Source organism: Eutrigla gurnardus, assembly GCF_963514095.1.
Source record: "Eutrigla gurnardus genome assembly, chromosome: 1".
NCBI lineage: Eukaryota > Metazoa > Chordata > Actinopteri > Perciformes > Triglidae > Eutrigla > Eutrigla gurnardus.
The window spans coordinates 25,702,215-25,709,899 of NC_139915.1; positions in this window are offsets into that span (position 1 = coordinate 25,702,215).

Below are 7,685 nucleotides of genomic sequence, written 5' to 3' on the forward strand. Positions count from 1 at the left end.
GTTGAAGCTTCGCCTACACAAACAGGATGTGTCATGGAGGACACATGGGGGTCTTCCAGCATGGGGAGCTTCCCCCTCACAGCTTCTGGAGGCAGATTTATCATCCAGAGGTTAAGGGTGGGACACCGGCAGAGGAGAGGGAGCTTCATTGTGGGAGGAGGAGGGGGGGGGGGGGGGCTACGAGCAGGCAAGTTTGCTTTTACGTGTTTTCTTTCCTTCCCTTTGAAAAACAAGGGGGGGGGGGGGGGGGGGTTGCAGGTTGCTTACCAAGGGCCTAAGTCCATAAAGCTGCGAGGAGAGAGCTGCAGCCACATGTCTGAAGAGTAATGTGATCCCAAGGGGCCGACTGCTGTTAACTTTTATTACTGTAAATACTCTCTGTTCGCTTCTGTCCTGTCTCACACAACCCCTTGGCTACTTTTATGTGCAGCTTGTGTTTGATTAACCTCCGGAATACACTCAAGACCCATTTGTACAAAATGCACCGCTGTAAAGTAGGCATGAGCCTGCAGACAGACAGACATAAATATGGTGTCAGCAAAGGTTACAAAAACACGAGTCCCGTAACAACAAAGTTCCAATTGTTCCATTGCTAACACGGCTACCTGGCATGCATACGTGTCTGTACAGAGCGAACGGGGACAGAATAAGGTGCTTGCTTAATTGTTCATACGCAAAATGTAAAAGATGTACGCAAGAATAAACGTGCAACCACAGTGAAAATGAAAGCCATTTGCTAATTGAAGGTTCAGTATTACAGAAGCTTCGGGAAGTTTATTTATGGAGGAGTCTGTCTGATAGCAGGAGATGTACATACAGACAGACAGGCAGACAGACAGGGCTGTGTGTGGGGGAGATCAGTGAGGTAGAGAGCCCTGATTGATAAACTCCCTATCTGGCTATTTACGATCTGGCTGCAGAAGAGGCAGGCTTCGCCAGACAGAAAAGCAATTAATCTGCAAACGAGCTGGGGAACAGCCGGCCTGAGCATTGGAGCCTCCTACCAGCGTCGCTCTGGAGGGGAGATAAGGCTGCAGACGGCTATTTATTGTACATTTTAATTAAGTGCTTGTTAACGCTAGTTATCTTAACAGTCACAAAATTACCGTTGTAATGCATTTAGTTTTGAGGAAAAATGGAGAGGGCTGGAGCACTTTATGAAAGCTGGCACAGCTTGCCTTCATTTGAAATCACAGGATAAATTCAGAGGAGGCGGATGCCACAATGATCTAAGCTCAGGCACTAATGGTTATTTAATATGGCCATCAGCGGTCCCAAGTCCCCAGCATACGGCACTCGCACAATAGCCTCCAAACCCTCTTTAACACTTATTTGAGATGACAGGAAAAATGAAACCGTTTGTGCTTTCAATGGAAAAGCAATCATTGGTACATTATACTCCGCTTGCCCTATCATGCTAATGCCGGGTAAAAATGTCACCAAATGTATTTAAAGGGCTGATGGAGTGTTGCCGTTTGATTCCTGCTGCCTGCCTGATTAATAAAAACCTTCAATTTGTATGTAAATGCAACCTGGGGCTCATATCATCTGCACACCTGCACCTGGAGAAAAATAATAAACTCAAGTTTAATGTGGCAATTATGAGAGTTTATGGGGATTGTGGGGAAGAGGGCGGCAGAGGAGAGGCTGGCTTGATGAGAGGGCTCTCGGAGGAGGAGTGAGCCGACCCCGGACCAGCCGACTACAGGAATGACTTGATGCACAAATATAACCCCGGCTCGGGAAAGCTTACCGCAACGTGCACGCCTCCGCAACACAAGGCTGGTAGCTGGGATTAAGGCAGTTCACTGATGTTTTGATGTTATAAAACAATTATTGCTTGGTTTATCATCAGGTGTTGTATATTGGAGCGTTACAAATTGAAATGGCTAAAACACCCTAATATTAAAGCATATTTTTGATGTTGTTTTTTTGTTCCTTTGACATTGATGATGGCTGCTCAGTTCTGTATAAAATACGCTCACGGTTCCGCTCACGTTGTCTTGCATGTCACAACGCTTAGCATTTAAAAGAAACATGCCCGGGCCTATTATCATTCAGCATGTAAATGGTATTGACCTTACGTCAAGCCGGCCGTACCCATTCTTACCCACTGGTAATTGATTTGTGTATCGTGTTGTGCTTTTTTTCTCTCTCTCTCTCTCTTTTCTTTTTACATTATACATTCCCAGCCTCGCACGCCCCACACTTCCTCCGAGAACAAAGTGAGAGTGTATCGACTAAATGTGAGAGGAGTAAAGATTACAGAGCAAAGATTAAAGGTGGGTACTGTTGACTGAGCCTGCTAGGGTGGCAGCGTGCAGCTCTCACCCACACACACACACACACACACTGAGGGGGCTTTGAAGCCAGCTCTAGCCTCCCCTCCTCCTCCACTGGGGCTCAGTGCTAACGTGTCTCACCTTGCCCACCTTAACCTGTCAGGATCAGCACTCCTGGAGCAGGAAGACAGAGAGGAGAGGACCCGCTGCATATTTTTGACACTCCTCCCCTCCTCTCGGTTTCAGACAATTCAGCGGAGATCGGACCAAAACAATAACAGCAGTAGATTCACAAACTGACGCAACCGGTCGGTCAGATGGAGAAAGAAATGAGCAAAAAGAGGCTGAAATAACTCTCCATTAATATCTTCATTAATTACCCTACGTAGATGATTCATAGATGACAACCACACACACAGAGAAGTGACAAAGACCACGCGAGAAAAGAAAAAAGGGTGAATACGGTGATTTGGAAGAGTGTCAAAAAACTTCTGTGGTCCGTATTATGTGGGTGAGTAGACTGGAGCGATGCGGTGAGACGGTGATAATAGTTATCTGCCGAGATGATCTGCTCGGGCATGATAATAGTGCTACAGCGGTGCGACCGCGAATCAGTACCTTGATAGAGCAGAAGATGTGGTCCCTTCTCTCTCTCTCAACTCAGCGTAGGGAAAAGAAGAAAAAAAATCCCCCACCTGCCTAATGGCTTTAGACAGCAGCCATTCGGCCCTGCTAATCTTCCGTCTCTCTGAAAATAACTTTTTTTTTGTGCTGTATGAAGATTGGATTTTACAGATCACAACGGCGAGGCAATGCATTCACTCAGCTGTACTCCTCATGAGAAACGTATCGTGATCTCTAATAATATTCTGTATACGGCTTCAGCCGAGCGCTACCTTTAAAATGCGATGCCGTATTAATATTAATATTTATGGACTGTGGAGGAGCACGAGCCATCCGAGGGGGTACGGGCAGAACAAACTTCCATTAATTCCTATGGAGGGGAAAGTCCAAATTAATTCCTATTCACATTTTAATGCCTTTATGCTAATGCCGGTTCAGAGGGAAAGGACGGCGAATCCACAGGAGGAGGAGGGTTAAAGTTGACTTGTGCACCTGAGAAATCTCACTTCACACGGGGAAATTGGCTGAAAGAGCTTATATACGGCAGCTACCATTTACAGACTTCACACACACACACACACACACACACACACAGTATCGGGCCCATATTTGATTCCAAAGTATTCAAAGACTGCAGCTGTTCTTTAATGTCGCTGCTACGTTTTACTGGAGTTATAAACTAAAAGTGAGCACACATGAAACGGCAGTCGTAATCACCGCGCACAGGCAGAAGTATGATAAAAGTTGAGTCTGCGAGTCGGTCTGTAATCTGCAAGAATGTTTACAACAGAGATTAAGTTTACCATTTCGCCTTTGTTTTCTCTTTCATTAAGGTTGGCAGACCTGGGAAGGGGGGGATGTTTCCGACCCCACTGATTGTCCGTCCTGCTTCTTCTTTTCTTTGAGGGTTTCTGCATTCTCAGATCTCAGTAGTTAACCGGATGACTACTACTACTGATGTTGTTGTTCCTACCCGCAGGAACAGTGGCTAAAACGACCAAAATACGACTGGAAATATCCTTTAAGTTGGAATGCACCAACAAATCACCCAAAACACATGATGCAGAAACAATTCCGAAGACCACATCTGCCTCGTTCTTCCACTGATCAGGGATTCCAGCACCTCTAGTCAACTCCATTTTGTCCTACGGAGGGGGAATCCAAGTCTATCCGTTCTGGTTTGTCTGGACTGGTTAATGTGGCGCTGAGCTGAGGCAAACACAAATAGATTGCACTGGTAGCAATTGAGCCCCCCGACACCCCCCACCCCTCCACCCCACTGTGTTACAGCTGTTATCATTACATATTTACTTGGAGGACAAGCACGTGCTCCCTCCAGATAGGCCCCTATCAGTACATGTCTATGTTGTGACACCTGGAGGGTAATTGTCATTAATTGCACTCATTTGGGCGGCAGGTCAGGGCAAACTGAAGCGCAGGTGTTTGGGACGAAACGTGATTATTCCCATCCAAAGAACGGGAGGTCTGGGAAAGAATGATTTTTTGCCACCGTGGAAGGCCCGGGCAACAAAACGACCATCCATTTTTTCTGATTTTATCACACATTAGCGGGTAATTGGGGCTCAAAGGGAAAAAAAGGAAAAAAAGTGGGAAGAATGTCATCATCACTATTCCCTGCTTTCCTCCATTTCCTCCAATCATAGTGGAGATGGAGCGCGCTATCAGTTAAGAATGGGCAAATCTAAAACACTAAGACGACTGTGGTGACGGGACAATCAAAGCACTAGCCGCTTAACTGTTTCACAACACGTCACCAGGGGCAACAGTTCCTGTACAAAATTGCCTTCAAGAAATCATATTTTAATAACACGGCATTCTGTTATTGCCGTTGTATCCCAGATAGGTATCCAATGTCATCACTTAGAAAGACATTTTCTCTGGAAAACACTCCAAAAAACAAAAACCTTTTCATCCATCTCCGAACATATTTAGTCACAAACTCACCGTCTGGAGGGAGGTGTTGGCAAAGATGGTGCACCAGTGGGCCTTATAAGGGACCTTGGTGCCAGCAGAATTTATGAGACCTCTACCCATGGTTCAAATGAGTCTAATTGAAAAGTGAAGACCTTAAAACACCAGTCATCCATCTCATTCATCTGTTTGACTCCGTCATTATCGGATTACCTTGTTATTAAGCCATATCATGACTCAGCAGCTGAGAATGTTACCAGACATCAGCGTGCATTAAAAGCTGCAGTTGTGTTGAAACACATAACATATATATATTAATTTTTTTTCACAGTGCAGAACTTTCTTCTACACTTCCAAGTCTCAGTCTCTCCTCCCCTGCTGTTGCTGTTCATCTGCGTTTACCCCGAGACTGACATGTGGGTGATACTGACACACACTCCTTAGGCTGTGATGTTTTCTGTTTTTTCTTATGATGAAAACAACAAAAGAGCCATTTAAGACTCAAAACTACAACCAAGCCGCTCACTCCGTGTGTGTGTGTGTGTGTGTGTGTGTGTGTGTGTGTGTGTGTGTGTGTACCCCACATGGGCGGAGTGCAGACACCAGGCGCAAACATCCTCAATCTGTCCTAATAGCGCAGCAGTATACAAAGCGCAGACTTCAAATATAACAACCGAGCTACATTCCCTCATAAAAAAACACTGTTTACCGTCGCTATGATAATTTACCCAGTAACATGTGCCCTCCACAAGAGCAAACACCGAGGGATGCCAGTGCATGTGTGTGTGTTTGTGTGTGTGTGTGTGTGTGTTGGCTGACGAAAATACACAGCAGCAGCTGGGCCCTGTGTTTAAAGGCCTGCCCTCCACACTCACACAGCTCAACATGGAGGTACACTGTGACTTCTAGACTAGTTAGTGAGAGGAGGAGACGGAGGGTGGGCCCGAACTTGTGTATGCAGGTGTTTGTGACAAATGAGTTGCATGTCGGCAAGGGTTTTCCCCCAAACGTATGCCCCCTTTTTTGATGAAACAGTGTTGCTTTTTAATTTGAACATTTTCCAATACGTTTTTTTTTTTTCCCAGATTGGACATAATAAGGCTTTGGGTTAATATAATATGTTTAACAGTGACTTTCACAGTAGGTGTCACATAAGCCAACCCTCCATTCGTGTCCAATACCTGCTGCACATCTCCCTTCTGTCCACCTGAGCTGTGGAGAGTGATATTGGGGGGGGTGGACCTGAGGCTGGTAGTGCCAGAGCTTGCTTGCCAGAGCCTCGGGAGAAGACAGATGGCACGCGGAAATCAATAACCTCGCACCAACATCACCCATTTTGTGAACAAATGAATCTGCTTTGACAGTGTGTGTATGAGCGATCGGGTGACCTGCTCTCTTCCTATCTGAACATCCTCCCCTCCCCTCCCCAAGCGTGCGGTTATTTATGGCAGTTGGGCCCTGTGCTCCCGTGTGCTTTGATGTTTAATTCAAGGACCCACAACCAGGCAGGGAGGAGAGCGTGGGTGTGTTGGGAACTCACCGGGGCTCAGGAGCTCAGGAACTCCTGATTTCCTACAAATATTCCCCATGTTGCTGGTCTCGGTCTCTATGACCGAGAAGTTACTGAATGTGTAGGGCAGATGATCAGACTACCATAATAAAAACATTTTAATGCTTTTTGTGAGCAGGATATTCCTGGAGGCGTTTCTCAGTGTCAATCAAAGCCCGGTATTGTCTGCTCTGTCATCAAACAGCGATGCTTTACCGTCAGACCTTTAGTATCCTTCACCACACTCTCACTACCTCTAACCTCCACTATATCTTTCTCTCCCTCGCCCCGCTTTATCTCTCCTTCTCACTCTCTCTTTCTCCTTACCGGACGCTCTCTGAGATTTATTCCAGCCGAGAGCAGTCCCGGCGAGGGGCCGGTGTTAGCAATTTATGGTTTAATAAGACTTACATAAGTCTTGCAGGTGTGCTTTACGTCCCCCACCCGAGCCCATTTGGAGGATTTATGGAAGGCCTTTGGATTGCTGGCTGATTTAGAAGTCCTCTTTCCTGTCTCTGGCCTGTCCGGGCCACCACACCACCCGAGACGTCTAGCCTGTACCGGCCAAATGCTCGTCGGGCTTGGGGGGGGGACGTGTCTACCAAAAAGAAACACAGACAGTTCAGTGAAACCATGTCTGGGCCAGAGTACAGGTGTGTGATATATTGTTCATAAACCCAGGTAATGGTGCGTTGGTGTTGGCCACCTTGTTAATGTAAGCACTGAGATACAAATCAGAGTGACATATAGGCTAGACTGGAGGTGTCCCACTGGATATGCCTATAGCAATGATTTTTAAATCAGAATAGGTATCAAAAGCCACATTCAATTCGGATACATGTGGCCATTGTTAGGCAGAGGAGAATGGCTCCGCCGTCTTGGCTGGCCCCACTAACCTCCACCATTGTAGGGACACACAGGGGCACTCGCGACTGCACAATGACACACAAGCTATAACGCAACAGCCTTGTGAAAGCACCACGGAACAGGGGGGCCCGAACAGAAATAAGTGTTGCCAAAATATGGGGTATTGTGCATGAGACGGTGCTCAGCTGTTGGTTTTTTAATACGCTAGCTAAGAACACGACCTTAATCAGAGACAACATCCTCTCCGGTATCCCACTGCTGATTCCAACAAGCATGTGAACAGCGTTGTTTGAAAGGCAAGGCTGATGAAAAATGGTGCAATCTCCATCCCTACTGTTGACTGCTAATGGCTCATCTGGGTAGATGCTAATTGACAATGACCTCTGACCCCCTCCCTGTCTTTTTATTTATGTAATCTCAGAGGGTGGTCG